The following is a 13,916-nucleotide window of genomic DNA, read 5'->3' on the forward strand; positions in this document are numbered from 1 at the left end:
TTTGACTGCAATTACTTTAATAACACTCAATAAAATGATATGATGGAAAACCACCCATCTTTAACCCTCAGACTCTCACCAAAATGCTGGTTACACATCCAGCTAGATGAAGAGTGAAGATGGCTTTCCTTACACAACACACTGACACAGTCTTCAACTTTTTGTTGTTATAGAAAATTATGGTTTCTTTCCTACCTTTCCACAAAAGTTTTATTTTTTTGTACAAAACCAAAACTCTCCTGATTGGGCAAATGCTGGAAATTCCTAACAGAGAAAAAAGTGCAATGAAACTTCTCAAGATGCAGATGAAGAAATGCCCCAAAATTCCCAGGATGCCCCATAGGCTTAGGTGAACTAAATCTAAACAGCATTTAACTGTTTTGTATGTAATTGGAATACATAGAGACAAAAACATCATAAGCACAGAATTCAGGTTGCTTAGTGATAACTACTGTCTTTCTACAACAAAAAGTGCACTTTAACTCAGATCTCTAAAACCCAAAAATATGTAGTATTTCAAAACACACACACAGGACAAGGAATTCATGCTGCTCCAATGGTAATCCCTTCAACTCCTACAGCTGGCATGAGTCACATGGTATGAATAATAATTTTTTGAAATAAAGAAGCAGAATGGTTCACAGCTCACCTCTGCGCAGTACAGAGCAGAAGGTAAAGCAGGCATCTCCATGTCTAGAGGCTACAGTGGAAAGTAAGGAGTCCAAAAGCTCCTACTCCTTCTTCACCTCCAGGGGACTTATTTCAGTCCCTAGACTACCTATTTACACACATCTATTCAGAATGTCTTCCCTTAACATAGCTTCATATCCCTATTTATGTTCCCTCAGCCTAGTCCAACATCCCTTTAAAGTACCCTTTGACCAATAAAATAATTTCTATTTCCCTGCTCTTTTTCTTCAATGATTTGATTCTCCAGTCCTTTGTTCTGTACCAACAATGTTGCCAAAAGCACATCATAAAAAGCCACTCAAAACCCCTCTCTCAACTTAGGCACCTGTACTATCTTATCATATTGCTCTACATGTAGCAGCACTATTGCTGTCAAACATGCCCACAGACCTACAGAGGATATATTCTAATTATTTCTGAAAAAAATTATTTTTTCTTTCCAAATTAGCATGAAAAGACCTTCCAGGAGTCTGACAGTAACATCAGACTCATAGTTTATTCCTGTACTTCTCTCAGGCTTGCCATACAGCGATAGATAGTCCTTAGTTTGCAGCACTTAAAGAAACAAGTTCAGGGAGAGGAGATAGATAAAGACAGAAATTCAGATCCTTGTACTGATGTGAGCCACTTAAAAATATATGCATATGACTGTAAAAACAAATTTTCAGTTTTCTGTGTTAAAAAGTTGTAAAAATACCACATTATATAGTAGATAAAAAGGAGACACTTTTTATATCTTTATCAGGAAAATTATGTGAACATCTCATGAAGAATGAATTAAAATGCTAATGCAGGACTGGGTTAAATACAATAAAACCATACTTGCTTGTACACATAAGCATGCCAGGATGGAAGGTTTTCCTTAAACAAATCAATACTTTTTCTAAGTGAGTTATTTCAAGCTTGTTACTAAAATGCACCTAAGTAATTAACTTCTTCTGAAAAGACAGGTAGTGTCCAAGATATTTATACAAATAAGAACCAGAAACCAAGATCAACTAATGACATTTCTGAGGACAAAACACACAGACAATGTTAGTAAAGAGGAAACAACACATTACCACAATTTCATTATTTCCCCCATCCTGCAAGCAGATATGCAATGCAAGTAACACACACTTTGCTCTGTTTATTTCCTTTCTCTCTCTCATTTTGCTGGGCCTCAGATTTTTGATTACTGATATTTATCAAAGGGATACTGGTCATCCAATATGCATATTATATGTTTAAGGTATAGTAACAATAAAGGTTCCTTTGACAACAGCCTGGGACTATTCACCAATAAAGCTGAGTTAGTGACCTTGGTGTTTTTACTCTTTTTCTAGTGCACTGCTTTTTAGCAATAATAAAACTTTTTCTAATGTCTTACATGGACTATACTGTGGATTATTATTCTACTTTTGTAGAATAATGTAGAAGTGAGGAAATATCACTTAAAGAACAAGAGAAAGTAAAAAAATCAACCAACCAACAAAAAAAATCCAACAAACCCTGTAGTACAAAAAGAATCTAAAACCATTTAAAATATGTTCTGCACAAGTAAACCAGCATAGAATTTTGTGCTGACTACCATAGAATTTTTTTTTTTTGCAAATAATGGTGTGAAAATAGGGTAAAAGTAGGGGTATCCTGATAATAAACTTTTATAATCAGAATATACTTTAGAAAAATAATTTTACAAATGGAATAGTTATAACAAATGCTAAACACTGTAGGCTCACACATGTATATTGCACTTATCTCGTGATCCTCTTTCATATTCAGGTGATAATTACCTGTCTTTCAGATGATTTCAATGTAGCCCAAAACTTGTTTGTTTTCTTTTCAAGCATGGTGTCATAGGTCTGCAATGTTTATTGTGAAGGAGAACTACAATATCACTGAGGTATTTATTTTATAGATTACTTAGAAGCTACTTAAATGGAATATTCTCAGATTTTCATCTAGGAATAAAAGGGACAAAATTACTCCCAATATGAAGGTATTACTGCTTTCCTTTAGACTCATCTTTCATTTTATAAAGCCTATTTTCACCTTCAAAGTTCTTAATAATTCCAGCCTTATACCGTGGCAGATCTGCAGATTCCAGCAGTTCCACTGAAAGCCTCAGCATCAATATATTGCCAGCAAAGTTCTCTTGTCTTTGTTTTCTTGCTCACATGATTTAAAATCATTCCAATACGCTGGGCTGCCTTCAGTAACACGAACATGTATCTGTTTCTGTTCAAATACTCTTCTTTTCCTTCATGAGTACAGTGAATAATAACATGTGTCAAGGCAATCAGATTAATGTCTTTATTTCAGTTCTGTTCCCTCACTTACCAATCATTTCCCCCATTTCTCTTTTACATACTGCTGATCAGAATTAAAAAACAATTTTATTTTACCACAGGAACTTTATTTAATTTAGAGTTTATAAAGCATCCCACCCCTATCCTTGAGCATGCTAAAAACCAAGAGCAATATTCAGTTTTTCTTGCAAACAAGTCTGGAAAACCATTTTACCTCCTTCTGTAGTATCTAATGAATTACCTCATTTAAAGTCATATTAAAGTTAGTGAATCAGGGAAAAATGTAACTACAATTTTGATACACTTTGGGAGAAAAATGAAGCAGTTTTCCAAGTATTTTCACAGTTTCCCTCCCCAGTATAACTGAAAGCACAGAGGCTTCAGAAAAACAGACACTCACAAAACCATGAGATTGGATCTTTCTTTTCTGAAACAGCACTTTCTAACACGTTTTGTGTTATGGAATTCTCTGACTTCAGTAACATCCATTTTCTGATCAGTAAAAAAGCTGTGTCTTTCTTTTCCCTTATTTACATCTGTGATGTCAAAACTACAAAGGCCTGGGGTAGTTCCAAACTCAGAACTTTTATAAATTAGAAGGAAGCAGGTAGCACCCTACCCAAAGACACCCCCTGCACTAACTTTAATCTCCACAGAATTACTTGGCAAAACACCAGAGAGAGAGAGAGAGAGCAACTACTCCGACCAAGGTACATTTAAAAGCTTTGTTTGGAGATTCAATCCATAAAGTATTAAATCCTTGTACCTATAACCACAATAGAGATATGAGACAAGCCACTGGAACCACCATGTTATCAAAGTTTGCAGATTGCTTTTTGGTCTGCAAAACAGCTTTTAAAAAAGTGATCAGAAACCACTGAACCATTCTCTTTGACCTCTGTTATTCAATGCATCACCCTCTCAGAAATGATCCTGAAAAAAACATTGTGTCCCAGCCAGATTTCTTGGTAAAATCATACCTGGTGTTCTTTCTGCACTTGTATCCATGCCCTGTAAACTGTGAAAGAGCAGATGTGACAATACAGACCTGACAACTTCTCTGCTTCCTATCACTACCTCACCTCTACTGACATTATTCCTGTCTTTCGGATTCCATCTATAATAAAGCATAGAAGATAATTTGGGGTCTTTTTGACCTAACCTACCTGAATTACTATGTTAAAATAGACTCTCTGTTCTACTTCAGCTACTGACCCACACATATATTCATCTTGCTTTAAGGAATAACTTTGTAATAATTTCTGATCCATGCATACAAAATATCATTTAGTGTATGGCGTTATTCAGCAGTTCACCTCAATGTTACAAGATAGTGGACTTTTTTCCCAGCTCCAATTAACAACAGAACTGTAGATTCATAAGTCATATTTTGTATACTTTTTTTTTACACACAATGATTCTTTAAAAAAAGCATACAGCATGGCTCTATGACTCCATGCAATGTGTTTATTGTCTAAAAGAGCAAAATATATAAAACTTCACACAGCTTTACTGATCATTAATACTATAAAATTATTGCAAACATTAAAGGAATACTGTCTTCAGGATTATAGCAACACAAATTATTATGGTTTAGTCTATTTTACATTTTATGTAGAGATTCTGATTTATGGAAAATTACAGACATTTTCAAAAAACAGCTAGGATCTTCATAAGAACATCTGTCAACCTATCTGAAAATAATTTGCTGAAGGTAACATTTTCAATTAAATCGTGTGCATTGCAATTTCCTCCTTCTTACCTCCCATATATTAGCTATGTAATACAGACACTTCAAACCCATATATTTCACAAATGTTGCTGAATTTTATTCCTTCTAGTAAATTTGAGACATTTTAATTTATCTTCTGATTAAAGCTTGTTATTCCTGTCACTTTTTATTAGAGAGACAGGCAATCACCAATCATATGAAATTTAACAAGGGCTGAATTCTGCACCTGGCATGGGGCACACCTGGATGTATGGACTGAAGAATGAGAGGCTGCAGAGCAGCACCACAGAAAGGGATGAAGGGGTCCTGGTTGATGTCAAGGTGAATCTGAGCCAGCAGTGCCCTGGCAGCCAGCGGGGCCGCCTGTGTCCTGGGGGGCATCAGGCACAGCATGGCCAGTGGGGCAAGGGAGGGGATTGTCCTGCTCTGCTCTGAGCTGGGGCAGCATCACCTCAAGTGCTGGGGGCAGTTCTGGGTGCCAAAATATAAAAAAAGACATTAAACTGTTAGAAAGTGTCCAAAGGAGGATGGTGAAGGGCCTTGAGGGGAAGAGTGTGAGGAGCAACTGAGGGCACGTGGTCTGTTCAGCCTGGAGAAGAGGAGACTGAGGGGAGCCCTCATTGCAGTTACAGGCTCCTTGTGAAGGAAAGAGAAGGGGCAGGCAGTGATCTCCCTCTCTGGTGACCAGTGACAGGACTTGAGGAAATGACACCGAGTCAGAGCAGGTTTAGGTTGGATATCAGGAAAAGATTCTTCACCCAGAGGGTGGTTGGGCACTGGAACAGGCTCCCCAGGGAAGTGGTCACAGCACCAAGCCTGACTGAGTCCAAGACACATTTGGACAATGCTCTCAGGCACTGGGTGTGATCCTTGTGATGTCCTGCACAAGGCCAGAAGTTTAACTCAATAACCTTCCAACTCAGGATATTCTACAATTCTATGATTCTATAAATTATGCAAAATTTTATTCTGAAGACTTTTACAAAACAAGTATTAATTTCAGAAAAAGCCTTCAGCACTTGTTCATTTTGAGGGTCCACAAATTTGGTATAGTTTGTAAAATGCTCTGTTGGACTTCTGATAGATTTTTATATCTGAAATGCATGTAGAAATTTTGCAGTCTATATGAGGTGGGTATTTCCTAAGGATGTCACTATAACTGATTAGGAAGACTTCTTAGGCCAAAACAATTTGTAGACCAAAATATCTAGCTGAATCTTGGCCTGGAGTATCAGCCATATTTCAAATCAGATTGACACTAAATCAGAAATGAAGTGATTGGTCATGAGGGATAGACTGGTTTTGAATATGTATAGTTATTGCAGCCAGTTCCACAATAATATAAACCAGAACGAACTGCAAACTACAGCTTAGTAAGGAAATGTAATTATAAAATATCTGGTAGCTGTATCTACAGATATGTTAAGCCCAGGACAGACCTGTCTGCAGGGCACTCTTTTCCTTTTGATGAGCTGGTGAGGTTATCTGTGGGCTGTCCCCGACACCAGCAGCCTTGAAAGCACCAAGTTTTCCAGCCTTCCAAGAAGAATAGAAAGATAAGTGCTGAAGAGGGTACAGTGTGGTACAAACTGTGAGAAGCAGTGCTCAAGTGCTTGCTGTGTGAGAGAGACCACCTACAACACACGAATTCACTAGACAAAAAGTGCTCTCACTTTTTTATCTTCATCTATTATTCAGTCCTCCACTCTACTTCCAGGTTTTCAGGAATTCCAGGTTCCAAGAGTTTTAGCCCAATGACCAAAGGTGCAGGTACAGCAATGAAAACAGTGGAAGATAAAAGTTCCTGAGCACTCACTGACCCGATTGACTGTGATGGCTTTGAGGGAGTGCACTTGGATTATCAAAGACAAGATGAAGTTCAAGAAAGGGTCACCAAGAACCCACCTCAGGATATTTCAGTGTCCTTTCATTCCAATGCACTTTGTATGGGTCATCATAAATGTTACATTATTTGCAAATGATGGACAAGCTTAGCTGCCTCCATGATACAAATTAATTTGCTGTCTGTGTTAAGTTACAAAAAATTACACCTAAACCACATTCTCATTTGAAGAAGTCTGGAATTTGGAAAATTTTCTGTTCTGATGCCTATATCCAGTTTCAGCCTGGATTATAAAGTGAATTAAAATTCCAAATTGAAAAATAGCATTTTGTTTCAGTTTTACATAAGCTACCTAAATGTAATTCAAGCAAAAATTATAAAAATTACAAAAAGGCACAGTTAAGACTCCTTCCATGGTTCTTCTACTTTATTATGAGCCAATGAACAGGACAGAAGAATAAAGAGTAGATTGGAGATAAAACTGTTTTCTCTAATAAAATTAAAGGCTATTCTACCTTATCTCTGAGAGTATCTTCCTTTCCTTCTATTCAGCTCAGGAGTATGTGGTGTTCAAAACTTCTGATGCTATTTCAGCTTCCATGCAACTAAAAATCTCACAATTCCATCAAGGTTTTCAGACAGACTCACAGGGGAAGGAGGATGGGTAATGAATGCTCATGGCCACTACAAATCTTGGAGGACTGCACTTTCCAAAACTATTTTTTTATACAACATATGTTCTGCACATGGCTGCAAGCACCAGTCCACAAAGTTACATGATGTTAACAGCAGTTTCATTATTCTTGCAAATTCCGTAACTATTTCTGGCCTGACAATGAAATTTAGGAAGAACTCCCCCTCTTCCTCCTTATGTATATTCTCCATATTTTATTTTCCAATTATTTTTCTTAACAACACGGCCTAGACTGAACTCATAGCTGTGCTTTACTTTAAGATGCTCTAATTTTCAACTTTGATTTGTATAAAGTTTGTGAGGAAGCTGCCGGTAATTTTCATTCCAACCAGTTTCTGCTTAAAAAAAAAAAATTTAAAAAAAGTAGAACACCAACTAAGCTGGTTTCCTAAGTGCATTTCCAATCCTGCTTTGAATTTTGACTTGTTTTCTCAAGCAACACAGTTATGCTCCTTGAAAGCACAAGACTTCTATTTTACACCAGTGTAAGATTTAAGAGCCACAGCTCCAAGCTAGAGTAAAAATACTTTTGTCCTTTCTCAGGGGTCTGACTCTGCACTGTCCAGCTGTTACTGTGCAATTTAACTCATTCCCCAGATTCAGCTATGAACTGAATTTTCAGCAGCTCCATAGGTAGACCATTTATAGCTCTCAAAAAGGGTTCAACCTATTTTAAAACCTACCAGCTCAACTGTCTCCCACAACAACAAAAACAGATTTTCATTTCAGCGCCTGGTCAAATCACTGAAGGTGGTTTGAGCTTGAGCTGATTCTAGCTGTAAAATAAAATGGCTTTAAACACTTATAAAATTCTGCTTAGTAGTTTTGTCTAACCACAAAACCCCTATTCACAGGTAATTATGCTCCTTTGAAATCATGGCAAAAATCTGAAGTTCTGGCTACATGCTGGGGTAGATTTAAAGATACAGCATAAAAGCAGTCAAAAGTTTTGGCCATCTTCTAAACAGAGGAAAGGAAGAACCAGGCTTTCATAGGTCAACCAGTTTATAGAATAGCTGGGAAAAAACATGGAGGAAATAATCCAAAACTATTTCTAAGCATCTAGAAGGTAACAAAAGGAACCAACATTGATATGGCAGTAACCAACAGACACACAAATCAAAATAAAACCCATCAAAGAATAACTGGGTTTGCAGATGAGAGAACTCATAGCTATCAATGGTTTGTAGGGCTTTATGCAGTACCTCACATGTCATTCTCATAAAAATCATAAGGGAACATGGATGTAAATAAAACTACTAGAAAGCAACTTGATGGAAAATGTTAGCTTGGAATACTACAGCAGTTCAGTGAAAAATATGAAGAATTATATATTGTCTTTTTCTTCATGATCTACATTCCCCTCCAGCCTTCACATTTTTAACTCCCTGGTCCCAAAGTTGTCATGAAAATATTCACTCAGGCTTTTATTCTAGCAGAATAGCAAACAGCAAATAAAAGTGCACTGCTGAAAAACAAATTGTAGTACAGAGGTTCGGCAGACAAACTCAGACATTAATCAGTCTTGGCTTCTCTTACACATGAAGAACATTCTGCATTTTACACCATGCATTATTGCATCTGCTGGGGAGGGGAGATGTGTGTCAGGGGCCAAGAACCTTTGGTACACCAGGAGCATTTATCACAGCTGCATCCAATTCCTGGGGCATGTAATGCCAGTTAGTCGCAGCACTTAACAGGGGAGCGCATAGTGATGATACACTGGAGTAACAGTACTGCTGAATAAGTGGCATTGTTTCTTTTTTTACTTACTTTTCTTTTCTCCCACCTTATGATCTCCACAGCATTCCTCTTTAATTTTAGAAGAATATCCCTACATAATCCCATTGCATGATCTTTGGATTGGCCACCATTACTCTGATTCTATGTCTGTGAGGATTAGAAATGAGATGGTACCTTCCTTTCTGGGCATTTAAATCACATTAACTAATCAAGTCCATCCGAAGCTGCACTCTCTCAACCTTCAAGCGCTTAACAGTGCCATAGCTTCTGTCATGTATCACATGAAACCTTATCAAGTTATTTCTAAATCCATACAGGACAGCACAGGAATTCTTTCCTTGCTTTGCCTCCAACCCTAGCCTCCTCAAGCACCTTGTGCCCCATCACTACCCACTAGAGTCTGAAACATATGCTTAAAGGCAAGAGTGGTTCTCAATTGTCATCCTTCCTCACTGTCTGCTTAGCAGGTACCCTATCAGCCTTTTCTTTGACAGGACACCTACAAGGTCCATTTGTGCTCCTTTCCTTTAGAGCTCTGAACATGGCTAAAGGTGCCCCTTTCACAAGCAATGTTATTCCATTTGCTGTCCAGATACCTGAAGTTAAAAAATGCTGGAGCAGAGGACAGCTAATATTGCCTGATGCAGGAGTGATTGGTTATTTTTCAGTGAGGCTGGGACAGTTTGGCAACATTTGGAAAATCATGCCTTTTGAATAGGTAAGAGCACATGAGTTTCTACAGAAGATTCAGCTGTTTGTGTGCAGAGATTCAGAACTACAAAACCTATATCCATCCATCCAGCAAAGGAGGTAAACATCACACTATATCTACTGGCACTTAAGAATGCCTGTTTCCAGTGCCTTGCAGAATTCTAATCAAAGAGAGATATGGTGGATCTGCAGCCACCCAATTATGAAAGGGTGTTATGAAACTTCTTGGAGATGTCCTAGAGGGAAGTAAAAGTAAAGCAGTCTAAGAAACATAAGTAGCCATTATAGAATAAAGGCCACAAAATTTCTGCTCCCACAGAGATGATCAAATACAACTTGTCTGGCAGACAGCAGTGAGGTGTATATTGTATTATGCTATCCTTATAGAAAAAAATCTCTTAGTGCATTATGTGTATGAGAACAGATCTAAGTGATGGTTTGATTTAAATGGAGAGGGATACAAGGTCTGATCACTGATATTTATTTCTCCTAATAATGGTGAGTGTACTAACAGTGTGTTAGTTTTCTAACTCTTCAGGGTGACCAAGCAGCTGCAGCATGATGCCACATGGTATGGAATACTCCTTTGGCCAGCCTGGGGCAACTGTCCCAGCTGTGCAGCCTCACAGCTTCTTGTAATCCTCCAGACCTCTTGCTGGCAGGGCATGAGGAGCTGAGAAGTCCTTGACTTGCTATAAACACAATTTAACAACAACCAGAAATATCATGTAGTGATATCAACATGATTCTCATATTAAATCCAAAACACAGCACCATACCAGCTGCTAGGAAGAAAATTAACTCTATTCCAGCCAAAACCAGGACAGTTAGGAAGTTTGTAAATTAGTTATTCACCTCAGTATAGTAAGCACAGTGCTTAATACAACTAATATAGAGAGAAAAATTTAATAAGACACTTCAGAGGAATTAAAGGAAATGTTCAATAGTTGACTGGCAAAATTTTCTAGCTCGAAGCAATGTAATTATCTTGTGATATAAAGAGAAAAGGAAAGAGAAAATGAATATATAATTGAAATTGAATTTCTTACACTATTGAAAATATATACAGAAAAACTAGAATCCACACTGCAGTTGATAGCAGTGTAATCATGAAGCTGCAGTCACAGTACTGCTCTCAAAACAGCTACCATCTCCTATTCTCAGTAGAGATGAACCTAATTGTACCTTGCTAAGATACTTATTTTCAAAATGGATATTTCTTCATGTATTTTCCAAGTCACAGAAGTCAAGTTGATCCTGAGATGATAATCTCTCCTAATGTTTCAGAAATTGTGATGGACCAAATCACAAAGACAGAGAAAAGTCCCCACATGAGTAATAGCTTGAAAAAATAAAGACCAGAGAAGTTATCCAAAAATGTAAGGCATTATATGCTTGTGATTATCAAGAAAAAAAGTAACTTTCACCTTTAGAATTATTCTGATCCTTTGCAATGCAGCTAAATATGAGTTCCCTACCAGACACATCTGAGTCATGTTCTCTTACATTGCTTATTACTAGTTTAACTAGAATTTGTAATTTGAGTTATGCAGTTATCAGCATTATCACTTTTACAAGCAAACACAGCAAGGAAATTGAGAAATTCAGATCAGATACATAATAAAAATAATAGCAGCAGTAACAATACACAAAATAGCATTTCATTGTTAACACATTTCAGAGTGAGAATTTTCAACCCACTGGACATAAGGAGCATCCAGACTCATCTCTGAAACAGTGCATTTAGCAGAAGGTGGATAAAATGGGGGCAAAGGAAAGAAAAAAAATTTGGGTACCATTTAAGTTCTGGACAACATCTTAGCTCATTTTCCATGCACATGACTCAGCATTACCACAATTGATTCTTAAAAAAAAAAATCATGCCTAGGTTTGTTTTGACTTTCTTTAGTAATGTCACAAAAGCATCATAGTCATAAGAGTTGGTTATTAAATGACGAGACCATTCAGACAGACGTCTGATTCTCCATGGACATTTTTTCTCCAGGAGAAATAAGAAAGGCCTGCAGCCTTAGCTGTCTTTTCTGAATTTATGGTGGCAGAAATGTCCATCTGGATTAGTGTCATCTGCCCTTTTAGCAAAATATTGGTGCCTGTAAGGCTTTCAGTGATAAATTATCTATGTGAAGGGATGATTCCATGTTGACCTACTGATTGTTTTTTCTATTCAGATAATCTCAAATGAGGATTTTCTCCCAAAAGGCAATTACATTTAAGATTATCATCAAAACCATCCACTAAAAATATAAAAGTATTAAATATTACTATGCTTCATACTCTACAGATTGTCTCTAGAAGTGGTGAAGTCTTCCAAAAAAAGCTAATCTAAAAGGAACTGACACGACAAATATGTTATTATTGCAGCTGTGATACTTGGGCAGAATCACCAAAGCCATCTTGAGTCAGAGTTGCTGAAGAGGAACCCACTAAAGTGGAGCAGTTTGCAACTAGCAATGGATTTGTCCATCGCAGAAGTATATAAAAACTGAAATAACATAGCAAATATATTCACACTTCAGAAAATCATAACAAAAATGAAAAGAAGAATAAGAGTTGTCAAATAACTTGCTCATTGATTCAACATATGTTTTTAAACAGTATAACAAAATTCTTTTCCCATAAAGAAATGCTACCAACAGATCCACTGCAGTGGATACTGTCATGAGCACCTTGTGGAAGCACCAAGCTCCCAAGTGCAGCCTGGTGATCCAGTGCACACTGAGGCACTTGCACAGACCAGCTGTATGGCAGTGCATGTGCTATTTCTTACCCAATGCAAATGCAATAAAATGCCTTCATTAACATGGATAATATTTCATTAAAAGATGAGTGCATAAAGTGGATGGTTGTGTGCTACTTCCTTTTCCTAGCAGAGAAACATAAGTTACTCTAAGCAAGGAATAACAAATAAAATGCCTGTCCATTTCTGGTAATGCAGGAAAGACCATCAGCTGCTGTCTAGAAGTAATGTGAATATAAAACATAGGAGATTAGCACAAGCTCTTCCTGCTCTGTTTGACTAGTTGCTCTCCATTTCTACTAAGAGATAAAAGAACAAAGGATCTCATAACACAGGATTTTTGAGGGACTACAGGGAAAAAAAAAGAAAGAAGAGAAACAAAATCTATTAATTACAGATTTTCATCAGCCCTGGATTAGAGGCCCCATCTTCTTTGAAGGTTCTATTTCACTGAAAGCAATAAGTACTAGTGCTACAAATAAGAAGAAAGAATGTAAAACTGGGTTAAATTGACAATTACCATTTTCCAAGTAATACTTCTAACTACAGAACAGCTAATGTTCTTTTAATAATTTATCTCCTCACAGATTGTCTTCCCATAAGTACGCAGTTAAACAGAAGTGAGTAAATTAACTTAAGCTCTCTGAATCTCCTGTGAAAATGGCGTGCTTAAGAACTTGTGCCCAGAAATACAAACCTGAAACACAAACCAATGTTTTGATTTTTAAACTTCCTACCTTCCAAAAACTACATTTCTCAACCTTTTTTCATGTATCAAAATATCTAAAAAGCATTCAAGACTAAGACAAATAATGCAACCATGTGAGTTGGTTACACTAAGGAGACTGCTTCAACAGCAGGCATTTATATTTGAAAACTTAGAATTTCCCATTATGAGATAGTCTGTAATAAATGAATAAATTGCCCAAGCTGCACTACACTAAACAGCAAACTGAAGAAGCCAGACATAATCTTATTTTATGTCTCCAGCAGCTGACACATCCCATGGAATTCATGGTACATACTGAGAGTAAACAAAGATACTTTTTTTAGCTTTCAGACACATAAGCAAAGGAATACAAGTTCCAATATATTGTTTTGACTTTGTGTTGGTGTACCAGGATACATAAATTGAAAGAAATAGGTTTTTCATTTAAATTGATTTACATTGCTGGCTTTCATTCTTACACTGAAAGGAAATATAAATGTTATTTATGCCCACAAAAATGATACAGTAATGAGCTGAATTACTACAGGCATCAATCTTGTATACTTTCCTGTTTTGAGATTCAGATTACAAAAATAACAAATTCAATTTTTTTGAAATAAATCAAACCATGCCTTCTGATACGATTGCTAACATTATTGCTTATAAATAGCTATTTATATCTAGCAAAATACAACCAATAGCCATGTATCTTCTTTATAAAAACAGTTTGGAACTTAAGATGAGA

The 13,916-nt window shown here is 36.8% G+C and overlaps 1 protein-coding gene across 2 annotated transcripts in view; it reads right to left on the reverse strand.

The window, feature by feature from the left end:
- CDKAL1 (CDK5 regulatory subunit associated protein 1 like 1) overlaps positions 1–13,916 on the reverse strand; it is a 376,797-nt gene that overhangs the window by 89,312 nt on the left and 273,569 nt on the right. The gene's annotated exons all lie outside the window — the stretch shown is intronic.

The sequence above is a fragment of the Geospiza fortis genome, unplaced genomic scaffold, assembly GCF_000277835.1.
Source record: "Geospiza fortis unplaced genomic scaffold, GeoFor_1.0 scaffold104, whole genome shotgun sequence".
NCBI lineage: Eukaryota > Metazoa > Chordata > Aves > Passeriformes > Thraupidae > Geospiza > Geospiza fortis.